Source organism: Bombus fervidus, chromosome 4 (assembly GCF_041682495.2).
Source record: "Bombus fervidus isolate BK054 chromosome 4, iyBomFerv1, whole genome shotgun sequence".
In the NCBI taxonomy this organism is placed as follows: domain Eukaryota; kingdom Metazoa; phylum Arthropoda; class Insecta; order Hymenoptera; family Apidae; genus Bombus; species Bombus fervidus.
In genome coordinates, this window is record NC_091520.1 from 9,444,629 (window position 1) to 9,462,020 (window position 17,392).

Here is a 17,392-nt window from a genome sequence, read left to right on the forward strand (position 1 = left end):
AGTATACGAGTTATCGACTTATCCGCGAGCGTTCATACTCTATCTTTACGAATACGTTGTACGAGCGTCTATCGACGGTACTTATATACTTATATTTATTTAATTTATTCCAAATATATTTGACGGTTGTAGCAGCAATCTCTCTCGTTATTTTATAATACTGATCTTCTCACAAACCACCACATTGGTGACTCCGATGTGATCTGAAACGAAACATGGCAAACGCTAACGACGACATCAAAGCCATGGGTAGTGTAGCGATCACTATGCCTCCGTTGCAAGCACGAACATTACCGTATGGTTCGCCTTATTAGAGACGCAACTCGACACGGTGGATATCACGTCCGACAAGACAAAATTCGCGACCCTCGCTAAATGCCTCGACGGTCAACTCCGCCAACGAATTGAGGGCGTCATAACAGACATCAGCCACCGGATGGTACGCAAGATTGAAGGCCGAACTCATGCGCGTTTCAACGGACACCGATAGCAATAGGGTAAAGAAGTTGATGGAAAGCGAGGGGATGCGCGATAGGAAACCGTCTCAATTTTATCAGTACCTAAGAAAACTCGCTATTCCCTCCACGCCAGACGATTTCATCCTCTCGCTGTGGAGGAATCGACTACCCGCCCGCATCAGGCGCATCCTGGCCGCCATCGACCATTCAAATTCAGAAAAATTGCGGAATCCTGATTGCGGAAGAATTCGGAGAGGATCTACAGCATACTCCACGGATAACAACGATAATCGACCCACCGGCGCAGAACGAACCATCGAAAGAAACTTGGCTCGCAATTTTCAACGCGTTAAGCGACCGGAAGAACCAACTAAGGGCCTAGGTGAGCGCGTTCAGTATTAATCATCGTCCGCGTCGGCGATCGCGATCGAGAATTCGAAGTAGATCGAGCTCGCGAGAAAGAACATACGACTCCGGCCTGTGCTATTACCACCAAACATTCCTGGATTGCGCGTGAAAATATCGGTCCCTGTGCAAGTGGAAACAGGGAGACGGGACCAATCGTCCGTAAACGCGGCATACGACGACGGCTTGGGGACCCGCCGCAACTTCGTAAGGGACAAACGGAAGAACATCTCGTTTTTAGTGGGCTCCTGTGTCGATACTTGTGTTTATCCGCGCAACAAGATAAGCGGACCCGCGATAAGAACAACTCCGAACTGTTCGCGGCCAATGGAACGCGGATTGGGATGTATGGCACCATTACCGTATCCCTCGACCTATCACTACGTCGAACTTTCAAGTGGCGTCTTGTAGTGGCCGATCTGCAAACGCCTATCATCGATTTCTTGAGTCATAGCGAGCTTCATACAGATCCACAAACGGCTCCTGGACACGACTACATAACTGTCGACAAAGGGATTCGCCGCCACGGCCAACGTAGCGTCCATTAAAACCATAGCCTGCTGGCGGAATTCTCTGATCTAACAAGACCACCTGTTTTCCGGAGAAGTTTTCTACGGCATGGTGTGCAACACCATATCAGCACGACGCTCGGACCCTCCGTCCACGCTAAACCACGCAGCCTCGCCTGCGACCGTCTCAAACTGGCGTAGGCGGAATTCGAAGTCATGATAGAGCAAGGCGTGATGCAGTTATCGCGAAGTCTGTGGACATCACCCTTGCACATCGCACCAAAGAAGGACGGAGGGATTCGACCTTGTGGCGACTGTCGGGCAATAAATGCCCGCATCACTCGGGGCAGGTACACGCTGCCGCATATTGAGGACTTCGCGCAGAATCTCCATGGTAAGCGCACTTTCTCTAAAATTGATCTCGATCGCGCATACCATTATATCCCTCGACCTATCACTACGTCGAAATTTTAAGTGGCGTTTTGGAGTGGCCGATGTGCCAAAGCTTATCATCGGTGACGATTTGTTGAGTGACATCGCGGAATGAACAGATCCACAAGCGGCTCCTGGACACGACTACATAACTGTCGACAAAGGGATTCGCCGCCACGGCCAACGTAGCGTCCATTAAAACCATAGCCTGCTGGCGGAATTCTCTGATCTAACAAGACCACCTGTTTTCCGGAGAAGTTTTCTACGGCATGGTGTGCAACACCATATCAGCACGACGCTCGGACCCTCCGTCCACGCTAAACCACGCAGCCTCGCCTGCGACCGTCTCAAACTGGCGTAGGCGGAATTCGAAGTCATGATAGAGCAAGGCGTGATGCAGCTATCGCGAAGTCTGTGGACATCACCCTTGCACATCGCACCAAAGAAGGACGGAGGGATTCGACCTTGTGGCGACTGTCGGGCAATAAATGCCCGCATCACTCGGGGCAGGTACACGCTGCCGCATATTGAGGACTTCTCGCAGAATCTCCATGGTAAGCGCACTTTCTCTAAAATTGATCTCGATCGCGCTTACCATTATATCCCTCGACCTATCACTACGTCGAAATTTTAAGTGGCGTTTTGGAGTGGCCGATGTGCCAAAGCTTATCCTCGGTGTCGATTTGTTGAGTATGGACACGGTGCGAACAGATCCACAAGCAGCTCCTGGACACGACTACATAACTGTCGACAAAGGGATTCGCCGCCACGGCCAACGTAGCGTCCATTAAAACCATAGCCTGCTGGCGGAATTCTCTGATCTAACAAGACCACCTGTTTTCCGGAGAAGTTTTCTACGGCATGGTGTGCAACACCATATCAGCACGACGCTCGGACCCTCCGTCCACGCTAAACCACGCAGCCTCGCCTGCGACCGTCTCAAACTGGTGTAGGTGGAATTCAAAGTCATGATAGAGCAAGGCGTGATGCAGCCATCGCGAAGTGCGTGGACATCACCCTTGCACATCGCACCAAAGAAGGACGGAGGGATTCGACCTTGTGGCGACTGTCGGGCAATAAATGCCCGCATCATTCGGGATAGGTACACGCTGCCGCATATTGAGGACTTCGCGCAGAATCTCCGTGGTAAGCGCACTTTCTCTAAAATTGATCTCGATCGCGCATACCATTATATCCCTCGACCTATCACTACGTCGAAATTTTAAGTGGTGTTTTGGAGTGGCCGATGTGCCAAAGCTTATCATCGGTGTCGATTTGTTGCGTGACATCACGGTGTGAACAGATCCACAAGCGGCTCCTGGATACGACTACATAACTGTCGACAAAGGGATTCGCCGCCACGGCCAACTTAGCGTCCATTAAAACCATAGCCTGCTGGCGGAATTCTCTGATCTAACAAGACCACCTGTTTTCCGGAGAAGTTTTCTACGGCATGGTGTTCAACACCATATCAGCACGACGCTCGGACCCTCCGTCCACGTTAAACCACGCAGCCTCGCCTGCGACCGTCTCAAACTGGCGTAGGCGGAATTCGAAGTCATGATAGAGCAAGGCGTGATGCAGCTATCGCGAAGTCTGTGGACATCACCCTTGCACATCGCACCAAAGAAGGACGGAGGGATTCGACCTTGTGGCGACTGTCGGGCAATAAATGCCCGCATCATTCGGGAAAGGTACACGCTGCCGCACATTGAGGACTTCGCGCAGAATCTCCGTGGTAAGCGCACTTTCTCTAAAATTGATCTCGATCGCGCATACCATTATATCCCTCGACCTATCACTACGTCGAAATTTTAAGTGGTGTTTTGGAGTGGCCGATGTGCCAAAGCTTATCATCGGTGTCGATTTGTTGCGTGACATCATGGTGTGAACAGATCCACAAGCGGCTCCTGGACGCGACTACATAACTGTCGACAAAGGGATTCGCCGCCACGGCCAACGTAGCGTCCATTAAAACCATAGCCTGCTGGCGGAATTCTCTGATCTAACAAGACCACCTGTTTTCCGGAGAAGTTTTCTACGGCATGGTGTGCAACACCATATCAGCACGACGCTCGGACCCTCCGTCCACGCTAAACCACGCAGCCTCGCCTGCGACCGTCTCAAACTGGCGTAGGTGGAATTCAAAGTCATGATAGAGCAAGGCGTGATGCAGCTATCGCGAAGTCTGTGGACATCACCCTTGCACATCGCACCAAAGAAGGACGGAGGGATTCGACCTTGTGGCGACTGTCGGGCAATAAATGCCCGCATCACTCGGGGCAGGTACACGCTGCCGCATATTGAGGACTTCGCGCAGAATCTCCATGGTAAGCGCACTTTCTCTAAAATTGATCTCGATCGCGCATACCATTATATCCCTCGACCTATCACTACGTCAAAATTTTAAGTGGCGTTTTGGACTGGCCGATGTGCCAAAGCTTATCATCGGTGTCGATTTGTTGTGTAACATCACGGAGTGAACAGATCCACAAGCGGCTCCTGCACACGACTACATAACTGTCGACAAAGGGATTCGCCGCCACGGCCAACGTAGCGTCCATTAAAACCATAGCCTGCTGGCGGAATTCTCTGATCTAACAAGACCACCTGTTTTCCGGAGAAGTTTTCTACGGCATGGTGTGCAACACCATATCAGCACGACGCTCGGACCCTCCGTCCACGCTAAACCACGCAGCCTCGCCTGCGACCGTCTCAAACTGGCGTAGGCGGAATTCGAAGTCATGATAGAGCAAGGCGTGATGCAGCTATCGCGAAGTCTGTGGACATCACCCTTGCACATCGCACCAAAGAAGGACGGAGGGATTCGACCTTGTGGCGACTGTCGGGCAATAAATGCCCGCATCACTCGGGGCAGGTACACGCTGCCGCATATTGAGGACTTCGCGCAGAATCTCCATGGTAAGCGCACTTTCTCTAAAATTGATCTCGATCGCGCTTACCATTATATCCCTCGACCTATCACTACGTCGAAATTTTAAGTGGCGTTTTGGAGTGGCCGATGTGCCAAAGCTTATCATCGGTGTCGATTTGTTGAGTATGGACACGGTGCGAACAGATCCACAAGCAGCTCCTGGACACGACTACATAACTGTCGACAAAGGGATTCGCCGCCACGGCCAACGTAGCGTCCATTAAAACCATAGCCTGCTGGCGGAATTCTCTGATCTAACAAGACCACCTGTTTTCCGGAGAAGTTTTCTACGGCATGGTGTGCAACACCATATCAGCACGACGCTCGGACCCTCCGTCCACGCTAAACCACGCAGCCTCGCCTGCGACCGTCTCAAACTGGCGTAGGCGGAATTCGAAGTCATGATAGAGCAAGGCGTGATGCAGCTATCGCGAAGTCTGTGGACATCACCCTTGCACATCGCACCAAAGAAGGACGGAGGGATTCGACCTTGTGGCGACTGTCGGGCAATAAATGCCCGCATCACTCGGGGCAGGTACACGCTGCCGCATATTGAGGACTTCGCGCAGAATCTCCATGGTAAGCGCACTTTCTCTAAAATTGATCTCGATCGCGCTTACCATTATATCCCTCGACCTATCACTACGTCGAAATTTTAAGTGGCGTTTTGGAGTGGCCGATGTGCCAAAGCTTATCATCGGTGTCGATTTGTTGAGTATGGACACGGTGCGAACAGATCCACAAGCAGCTCCTGGACACGACTACATAACTGTCGACAAAGGGATTCGCCGCCACGGCCAACGTAGCGTCCATTAAAACCATAGCCTGCTGGCGGAATTCTCTGATCTAACAAGACCACCTGTTTTCCGGAGAAGTTTTCTACGGCATGGTGTGCAACACCATATCAGCACGACGCTCGGACCCTCCGTCCACGCTAAACCACGCAGCCTCGCCTGCGACCGTCTCAAACTGGCGTAGGCGGAATTCGAAGTCATGATAGAGCAAGGCGTGATGCAGCTATCGCGAAGTCTGTGGACATCACCCTTGCACATCGCACCAAAGAAGGACGGAGGGATTCGACCTTGTGGCGACTGTCGGGCAATAAATGCCCGCATCACTCGGGGCAGGTACACGCTGCCGCATATTGAGGACTTCGCGCAGAATCTCCATGGTAAGCGCACTTTCTCTAAAATTGATCTCGATCGCGCTTACCATTATATCCCTCGACCTATCACTACGTCGAAATTGTAAGTGGCGTTTTGGAGTGGCCGATGTGCCAAAGCTTATCATCGGTGTCGATTTGTTGTGTGACATCGCGGCGTGAACAGATCCACAAGCGGCTCCTGGACACGACTACATAACTGTCGACAAAGGGATTCGCCGCCACGGCCAACGTAGCGTCCATTAAAACCATAGCCTGCTGGCGGAATTCTCTGATCTAACAAGACCACCTGTTTTCCGGAGAAGTTTTCTACGGCATGGTGTGCAACACCATATCAGCACGACGCTCGGACCCTCCGTCCACGCTAAACCACGCAGCCTCGCCTGCGACCGTCTCAAGCTGGCGAAGGCGGAATTCGAAGTCATGATAGAGCAAGGCGTGATGCAGCCATCGCGAAGTGCGTGGACATCACCCTTGCACATCGCACCAAAGAAGGACGGAGGGATTCGACCTTGTGGCGACTGTCGGGCAATAAATGCCCGCATCATTCGGGATAGGTACACGCTGCCGCATATTGAGGACTTCGCGCAGAATCTCCGTGGTAAGCGCACTTTCTCTAAAATTGATCTCGATCGCGCATACCATTATATCCCTCGACCTATCACTACGTCGAAATTTTAAGTGGTGTTTTGGAGTGGCCGATGTGCCAAAGCTTATCATCGGTGTCGATTTGTTGCGTGACATCATGGTGTGAACAGATCCACAAGCGGCTCCTGGACGCGACTACATAACTGTCGACAAAGGGATTCGCCGCCACGGCCAACGTAGCGTCCATTAAAACCATAGCCTGCTGGCGGAATTCTCTGATCTAACAAGACCACCTGTTTTCCGGAGAAGTTTTCTACGGCATGGTGTGCAACACCATATCTGCACGACGCTCGGACCCTCCGTCCACGCTAAACCACGCAGCCTCGCCTGCGGCCGTCTAAAGCTGGCGAAGGCGGAATTCGAAGTCATAATAGAGCAAGGCGTGATGCAGCCATCGCGAAGTGCGTGGACATCGCCCTTGCACATCGCACCAAAGAAGGACGGAGGGATTCGACCTTGTGGCGACTGTCGGGCAATAAATGCCCGCATCACTCGGGGCAGGTACACGCTGCCGCATATTGAGGACTTCGCGCAGAATCTCCATGGTAAGCGCACTTTCTCTAAAATTGATCTCGATCGCGCTTACCATTATATCCCTCGACCTATCACTACGTCGAAATTTTAAGTGGCGTTTTGGAGTGGCCGATGTGCTAAAGCTTATCATCAGTGTCGATTTACTGAGTCAAGTCAAGGTGTGAACAGATCCACAAGCTGCTCCTGGACACGACTACATAACTGTCGACAAAGGGATTCGCCGCCACGGCCAACGTAGCGTCCATTAAAACCATAGCCTGCTGGCGGAATTCTCTGATCTAACAAGACCACCTGTTTTCCGGAGAAGTTTTCTACGGCATGGTGTTCAACACCATATCAGCACGACGCTCGGACCCTCCGTCCACGCTAAACCACGCAGCCTAGCCTGCCACCCTCTCAAGCTGGCGAAGGCGGAATTCGAAGTCATGATAGAGCAAGGCGTGATGCAGCTATCGCGAAGTCTGTGGACATCACCCTTGCACATCGCACCAAAGAAGGACGGAGGGATTCGACCTTGTGGCGACTGTCGGGCAATAAATGCCCGCATCACTCGGGGCAGGTACACGCTGCCGCATATTGAGGACTTCGCGCAGAATCTCCGTGGTAAGCGCACTTTCTCTAAAATTGATCTCGATCGCGCATACCATTATATCCCTCGACCTATCACTACGTCAAAATTTTAAGTGGCGTTTTGGACTGGCCGATGTGCCAAAGCTTATCATCGGTGTCGATTTGTTGTGTAACATCACGGAGTGAACAGATCCACAAGCGGCTCCTGCACACGACTACATAACTGTCGACAAAGGGATTCGCCGCCACGGCCAACGTAGCGTCCATTAAAACCATAGCCTGCTGGCGGAATTCTCTGATCTAACAAGACCACCTGTTTTCCGGAGAAGTTTTCTACGGCATGGTGTGCAACACCATATCAGCACGACGCTCGGACCCTCCGTCCACGCTAAACCACGCAGCCTCGCCTGCGACCGTCTCAAACTGGCGTAGGCGGAATTCGAAGTCATGATAGAGCAAGGCGTGATGCAGCTATCGCGAAGTCTGTGGACATCACCCTTGCACATCGCACCAAAGAAGGACGGAGGGATACGACCTTGTGGCGACTGTCGGGCAATAAATGCCCGCATCACTCGGGGCAGGTACACGCTGCCGCATATTGAGGACTTCGCGCAGTATCTCCATGGTAAGCGCACTTTCTCTAAAATTGATCTCGATCGCGCATACCATTATATCCCTCGACCTATCACTACGTCGAAATTGTAAGTGGCGTTTTGGAGTGGCCGATGTGCCAAAGCTTATCATCGGTGTCGATTTGTTGTGTGACATCGCGGCGTGAACAGATCCACAAGCGGCTCCTGGACACGACTACATAACTGTCGACAAAGGGATTCGCCGCCACGGCCAACGTAGCGTCCATTAAAACCATAGCCTGCTGGCGGAATTCTCTGATCTAACAAGACCACCTGTTTTCCGGAGAAGTTTTCTACGGCATGGTGTACAACACCATATCAGCACGACACTCGGACCCTCCGTCCACGCTAAACCACGCAGCCTCGCCTGCGACCGTCTCAAGCTGGCGAAGGCGGAATTCGAAGTCATGATAGAGCAAGGCGTGATGCAGCCATCGCGAAGTGCGTGGACATCACCCTTGCACATCGCACCAAAGAAGGACGAGGGATTCGACCTTGTGGCGACTGTCGGGCAATAAATGCCCGCATCATTCGGGATAGGTACACGCTGCCGCATATTGAGGACTTCGCGCAGAATCTCCGTGGTAAGCGCACTTTCTCTAAAATTGATCTCGATCGCGCATACCATTATATCCCTCGACCTATCACTACGTCGAAATTTTAAGTGGTGTTTTGGAGTGGCCGATGTGCCAAAGCTTATCATCGGTGTCGATTTGTTGCGTGACATCATGGTGTGAACAGATCCACAAGCGGCTCCTGGACGCGACTACATAACTGTCGACAAAGGGATTCGCCGCCACGGCCAACATAGCGTCCATTAAAACCATAGCCTGCTGGCGGAATTCTCTGATCTAACAAGACCACCTGTTTTCCGGAGAAGTTTTCTACGGCATGGTGTTCAACACCATATCAGCACGACGCTCGGACCCTCCGTCCACGCTAAACCACGCAGCCTCGCCTGCGACCGTCTCAAACTGGCGTAGGCGGAATTCGAAGTCATGATAGAGCAAGGCGTGATGCAGCTATCGCGAAGTCTGTGGACATCACCCTTGCACATCGCACCAAAGAAGGACGGAGGGATTCGACCTTGTGGCGACTGTCGGGCAATAAATGCCCGCATCATTCGGGAAAGGTACACGCTGCCGCACATTGAGGACTTCGCGCAGAATCTCCATAGTAAGCGCACTTTCTCTAAAATTGATTTCGATCGCGCTTACCATTATATCCCTCGACCTATCACTACGTCGAAATTTTAAGTGGCGTTTTGGAGTCGCCGATGTGCCAAAGCTTATCATCGGTGTCGATTTGTAGAGTCACATTAACGCTCCGAACAGATCCACAAGCGGCTCCTGGACACGACTACATAACTGTCGACAAAGGGATTCGCCGCCACGGCCAACGTAGCGTCCATTAAAACCATAGCCTGCTGGCGGAATTCTCTGATCTAACAAGACCACCTGTTTTCCGGAGAAGTTTTCTACGGCATGGTGTTCAACACCATATCAGCACGACGCTCGGACCCTCCGTCCACGCTAAACCACGCAGCCTAGCCTGCCACCCTCTCAAGCTGGCGAAGGCGGAATTCGAAGTCATGATAGAGCAAGGCGTGATGCAGCCATCGCGAAGTGCGTGGACATCACCCTTGCACATCGCACCAAAGAAGGACGGAGGGATTCGACCTTGTGGCGACTGTCGGGCAATAAATGCCCGCATCATTCGAGAAAGGTACACGCTGCCGCATATTGAGGACTTCGCGCAGAATCTCCATGGTAAGCGCACTTTTTCTAAAATTGATCTCGATCGCGCTTACCATTATATCCCTCGACCTATCACTACGTCGAAATTTTAAGTGGCGTTTTGGAGTGGCCGATGTGCCAAAGCTTATCATCGGTGTCGATTTGTTGCGTGACATCACGGTGTGAACAGATCCACAAGCGGCTCCTGGACACGACTACATAACTGTCGACAAAGGGATTCGCCGCCACGGCCAACGTAGCGTCCATTAAAACCATAGCCTGCTGGCGGAATTCTCTGATCTAACAAGACCACCTGTTTTCCGGAGAAGTTTTCTACGGCATGGTGTTCAACACCATATCAGCACGACGCTCGGACCCTCCGTCCACGCTAAACCACACAGCCTCGCCTGCGACCGTCTCAAACTGGCGTAGGCGGAATTCGAAGTCATGATAGAGCAAGGCGTGATGCAGCTATCGCGAAGTCTGTGGACTTCACCCTTGCACATCGCACCAAAGAAGGACGGAGGGATTCGACCTTGTGGCGACTGTCGGGCAATAAATGCCCGCATCATTCGGGAAAGGTACACGCTGCCGCACATTGAGGACTTCGCGCAGAATCTCCATAGTAAGCGCACTTTCTCTAAAATTGATTTCGATCGCGCTTACCATTATATCCCTCGACCTATCACTACGTCGAAATTTTAAGTGGCGTTTTGGAGTCGCCGATGTGCCAAAGCTTATCATCGGTGTCGATTTGTAGAGTCACATTAACGCTCCGAACAGATCCACAAGCGGCTCCTGGACACGACTACATAACTGTCGACAAAGGGATTCGCCGCCACGGCCAACGTAGCGTCCATTAAAACCATAGCCTGCTGGCGGAATTCTCTGATCTAACAAGACCACCTGTTTTCCGGAGAAGTTTTCTACGGCATGGTGTTCAACACCATATCAGCACGACGCTCGGACCCTCCGTCCACGCTAAACCACGCAGCCTAGCCTGCCACCCTCTCAAGCTGGCGAAGGCGGAATTCGAAGTCATAATAGAGCAAGGCGTGATGCAGCCATCGCGAAGTGCGTGGAGATCACCCTTGCACATCGCACCAAAGAAGGACGGAGGGATTCGACCTTGTGGCGACTGTCGGGCAATAAATGCTCGCATCATTCGGGAAAGGTACACGCTGCCGCATATTGAGGACTTCGCGCAGAATCTCCATGGTAAGCGCACTTTCTCTAAAATTGATCTTGTTCGCCCTTACCATTAAATTCCAATTGCGCCTTAGGACGTACAAAAGAACGCGATTATAACATCTTTTGGTCTTTTTGAAGCGACCATCATGATCTTGGGTTTGCGAATCGCCGCTCAAACGTTCAATCAGAAATTCGTAGATGGAATCACGAGAATTCTAGATTTCGTATATTCATACATAGATGACTTTTTAATCGCATGCGAAAACGAAGAACGTCACCGCGAACACTTGCGGATTTTGTTTAATCGCCTCGACGAGTACGGGGTTGTAATAAATCGAATTGGGAAAAGCGAATTCGGCTTGCACGAAATAAAATTCCTCGGTTACACTGTAACTGCCGAGGGGATAAAACTATTAGCCGTACGCGTCGGCGCTATAGTTTAAGTACCGTTACCCGCGACAGTTAAAAACCTACGCAGGCTATCGGTACGATTAACTTCTACCGACGTTTCATACCGGGGGCTGCAAAAATTCTTCAACCACTGAACGACTTGTTGAAAGGCACAAAAAAGTGCAACGCGTCCATCGAGTGGTCCGAGAAGAGTTTGCGCGAGTCAAAACGCGCCTTAGTTGACGCGACTATGTTAACGCATCCAATTCCCGGCGCGCCCGTTAGCCTCGTAGTCGACGCATCCGATTACGCCATAGGAGCAGTACTTCAACAGCGCGTCAACGATACTTGGCAGCCCTTAGGTTTCATGACGAAATCGTTAACCCCTGCGCAACGAAAGTACAACGCGTACGTCCGAGAATTACTCGCGACTTACACCGCGGTGAAACGACTCAGACACGCCGTCGAAGGAAGGGATTTCGTAATCTATAACACATCTAAACCCCTTATATACGCGTTTAACAAAAATCTTCGACAATAACGTAGCCGACACTTTATCCCGGATCGAAGCGATCGGGAAATCTGTGGATCATGAAACGTTAGCCGTAGCGCAAGAGAATGATAATGAACTGCGCAAAATCATTAACTCTGGCTCTTGCGCGCTGCAATTGAAGAAAGTATGATTTCCCGATCAAGAGGTCGGAATTTACTGCGATATCTTGACCGAAATCCTGCGACCATACGTACCGGAACCGCTACGACGCAGTGTATTTCAGTCGCTGCATGGACTTTCCCATCCAGGGATACGTGCTACGCAAAAATCGGCGACGACGCATTTCGTCTGGCCGTCCATTAATAAAGATTGTCGAACGTAAATGCGACAATGTATACTGTGTTAACGCTGCAAAGTCACCAGGCATGTATCCTCACACGTCGGAACGTTTAAAACGTTAGCAGGCCGGTTCGAACACATACACTTAGATATTATCGTCATGCAATATTCGCAAAGTCATCGATATCGTCTAACGTGTATCGATCGTTTTTCGCGTTGGCCCGAAGCCGGTCCCATCATCGATATGGAAGCGCCAACCGTTGCTTCGGCCCTCCTTTCTAATTGGATAGCTCGTTTCGACGTGCTTTTAAATTTGTATCGCGACTGTTTGAGGAATTATGCCGGTTGCTCGGCGTCAAGCACTTACGCACGAAGAGCTATCATGGTAGAGCGCCTACATAGACAACTGAAAGCGGCGATTAAGTGCCATGACACGAGCAACTGGGTCGAAATTCTGCTGATTGTTTTACTAGGCATTAGAACCGCGATAAAGGAGAACCTTAACGCAACGGCGGCCGAAATGGTTTACAGCACCGGCATACAATTGCCGGCGGAATTCTTTTTGCGAACAGAGCAGCGAGCCAATTCGGAATGCGCGAACCGGGCAAAAAAAAAAAAAACGGATGGAAAAAGTCAGGCCATACCCAGTTACGCGTCATGGCGAAAAGAAAATATTCATTTTTAAAGAGTTAGAATTATCGCTGTATGTTTTCGTGCTCCATAACGCGATAGGAGGCTCTTTACAGCCGCAATACGACGGGTCGTTTAAAGTAATAAAAAGGAACGAAAAAAATTAAAATAAATAATCGCGACGTAACGGTTTCCGTAGACCGATTGAAACCCGTGTTTATTGTACCGGACGACTTAGAGGAAAAAACTGCCGAAACTCGTAACGTACTGATACCGGTTCGAACAAACGAACGCCCGCGACAAAAGCGGTACAAACGATAACAACCGAATCACGGAAGAAAATACCAGGAATACGCGGTCTGGGCAAAGAGTTCGTTTTCCCGATTGGTTTCACGCAGGTTTCGGGCAAGAGTCGTAAATTGTCGGACACAGGATGTATTGATTGTATTTAACTTTTAAAATAGCGACGACTAAGAGAAATAATGTAAATAATTTTTTATTGAAACGACATAATAATAACGTTATCACTGGTAAGGCGGTGATGTAGCGGCACATAAGTCATAGGACGAGGCGAATCGAGAGCGGCTCATGTTGTTGTTGTGTCTCGGAACACGGACACCGCCTTGACGCACGAAATATAACGTTAGATAATCTCCGAACAAAACAATGTCGCAGTAGAGGGCAACCGTCGATCTAAGACAAATTCAAATTTTCTGATCCCCCCCCGACCAGTATAAATAAACAGACGCGATTGCGAGCAAGTCAATTATTATCTGAGTTATTATACGAGTTATTACTTGAGTTATTACACGAGCTACTTATCCGCGCTATTATCTGCGATTAACGGAGTATACGAGTTATCGACTTATCCGCGAGCGTACATACTCTATCTTTACGAATACGTTGTACGAGCGTCTATCGACGGTATTTATATACTTATATTTATTTAATTTATTCCAAATATATTTGATGGTTGCAGCAGCAATCTCTCTTATTATTTTATAATACTGATCCTCTCACAGTCCATCACACTATGTCAAAAAGATATTACCCTTTAGATTTAAATAGTAGATTCAATTAGATTCAAACATACTATAAACACTTATTGTTCAAGTTATAGTACCATGCCAAAATAATTTACTTAATTTTCAATAAGAATTGATTGTAAAATTTTATCAAAATAAAATGAAAAAGAAATTTGTGAGACGTGTTGTTGGTTACATTAATAATGTGACGAGTCGATTTCGTTAACTATATTTACAGATGTCTTAAAATGTAGAATAAAAACTTAATCGCAAGCGTTGCTCGCTCGATGATATTCGTTATAAGAATGCGCGATACTGCGGTATTGATACTAATCGTTATACTGATTCGCTAGACTGATGACCTCGATGACTCGATAGTGATATTGATTTGCGCGACTGACTGACTATGTCTGGAGAACATGGTCGTCTGTTTATAGTGGTCGGGGGAGGGGGGTTACCGAAAGTCGGTTGTCGGTAACACGTAGCAGCGAAATTGCTTTGTCATTTGTTTATTACATTATGTGCGTTGTACAACGTTAATGCTCTGTGGCAAAACAATTACGTGAGGCATCTTCGAATCGAAACGTCCTAAGACGCATATACCGCTACACATTTTATCGAGTCCTTCGCGCAACATGGAAGAATCGATCGAACGCGAAACAAGGATACGGCAGGATAACCGCGGGTTGGGTGGCGGCTGAAAAAACCGCAAGGATACAATATCGCGAATATTAAATTTTCGCCAGGTCGAAATTCCTTCTTTCGTGCGTTCCCGCGAGATATCGTCGATAACCGCGAACGTATTCCAGGCTCCTCCACCTCCGCAAGGGAAGCGGTCTGTCGCGCCACGATAAGGAAAATCTCGGTGGATCTGTGAAAAACGGGTATCGCCAGTTTCCACGATTATGTCCACTATGTTTCCGGTTCGAATTAAAAATCGTTCAGAGACCGAGATAAGGCTAACCAATTGGGGTTTTTAATTAAAAGAGCCGACCGTTCCCTTCGAGATAATACCCCGAAATCTTCCGATGGAACTCAATTACTAGACTTTCTCGTAAAACGATAGTTACCAACTGCAAAACAATATACTCGCAAAGAACACAGAACGATTATTAATCCGAAAAACTCTCACGATTTCCATGAAATTACCGTGGTGCAGGCCGCACGATGCACCCAAGAAATATTAAAATTCCAAACATCGAGGTATTAAAATTCCATGCACGAGAGACTGGTAGAAGCTTCGAACGCAGACGTTTCGCCGTGAAAATACCCTTGGAAACATCGGGAACAAACCCCTGGCCTGGCCAACCCCTACGCTCAGCTTAGCTATCTATGTAAATCGAAACTACTACAGCCGATCTTATTACGCGTCTCTCTAATTCAATTTTCGCGATTCCAATCGTCGTTCCTAATTTTCAATGGAGGCTGGTTATATAAAGAGAGGTTGGCTTAAGTTATAAAATCGTGGGAAAGAGTTCAGGGAAATTGCGGTTCTAGCGATACAAGCTAATTAAATTAGGGGCGCACTGTATTCTAATAGGAAAGTGGAAGAGAACAGAATCGGCTCGACAGTTCCCTTTTTTTTTTTTATTTTTCTCTATAGATCGGCAACGAGTTGTTTGCGACACGTGAAACCCATGGGAGAAGGAAGCGATCGAATTTGGTGCGTTATAACACGGCTGCGTGTACACCGAATAACCTCGGCCACGTCTCGATTTGCATTTCAATCGGCCACTCTATCATTTCTACCTCTTTGACCGAAACAAAAATTCGCCATCAACTTCCTACAGACCGTTTCGATTATTAACTTTGTTTCCATCACTTCCTGATCTGATCTGATCTTTGAACCCACTGTGGCCACGTCTGCCTTGTTTTAAGCTTGTTTATAGATGGTAATTTTTTTAGTAATTGGTGATTATCAGGTTTCAAGCGGCTAATAAGGAGGAAATAGTGTTGGAAGCTTCTGTACGAACCGAACGAGAATTTCTTTTTGCGGTTTATATAGAAGGGATTTAGAATTTATCGGACCCGAGCATGAAACATTGCATGCTCCATCGCCGTATCTTTAATGATTAAGTAACGAGATCCGCGGCTACTTTCGCAAAATCAAAGTGGACCGCCCACGAAAATTGTTGTTCTATTCCGCGCTCTATCAACTCGACAAAGCTAAATGTACGAACGATATAGGTAGCATATTACTTGATATAAAGCGAGATAATGAAGATTATATAACTCTAGAAACAATATTGGTAGTTACCAATATTGGTAGTTAGAAAAGTCCCAGTCATATTTTTGAACCACTCAATCAGAGAATCGTTCCTCTTTACACTATCATTTTAGAAATCGGATATCTTTGACGAAAGTGAAAAAAAAAAACCAGGATATCCAACGGCCGCTATTCTTCTTTTCCTTGATTCATGGCATCGACGATTTTGCGTCTACATACGCGGAACGAGTTGCCGTATCGGTTTGCTCGTGAATCCACGGGTCCAACGTTTCCAGGCGGCGTAACGATAGATCAGTTCTCGATAAAGAGGAATTTCGTGAAATCAAAATTACGCTTGGTGGTGGTATCCGAGATAGCCCGGGCCGAAATTTGCATTTCGATCGAACGTTTCTTGCCAGGGCTTCCGTGCAACCGAGCCGACAAAAAGCGTGGAATTATCGCTCAGCCAGCATCGCCAGTCAAGGTAAAGCCCTGGAACCGTGGCGTCGGTCGATCACCTTTTCTGGAAAAGCTGGCCGCGTAAAACTGCACGATCCGCGCGCGTTTTTCTCTGATAGGATGCAGGTGAACGTCGCTGAGAATTGATCGGAGCCGACGAGCCTTTCGGCACGTCGAGATCTGCGCCCAGAAAAAGTGCTATCCAACGATAGCATGGGACAGGATTATTATCGCTGGAAATCGGGATATTTTATTTGAATCGGATTAAAATCCGCTCGGACTAAGGGGATTTTGTTCTACTTTCACGCTGTGAAACGTTGAATCGACTTTCCGCACGAATCTGAATTATTTCAATAATTTAATTATCGAACTGAGCCACGCCATGAATCATTTCTGTTCCTTATGCGCAAGTAATTTTATTCGCTTTAATACTCTGTCAATCGGTTCTATATTTTACGAGCTTATTTTATTGGGTTGCGGATTAAATACGCAGTATTTTTATGTGTTTCACGTGTTACGTTCTATTAAAAAGCAACTTCAAAGCCGAAAAATCAAGAGAAATATGATTCTATCGTGTTCTTCGTTGTACGCTTGTCAATCATTCATTGATATTCACGAAATTAGAAGCATAAATTGAT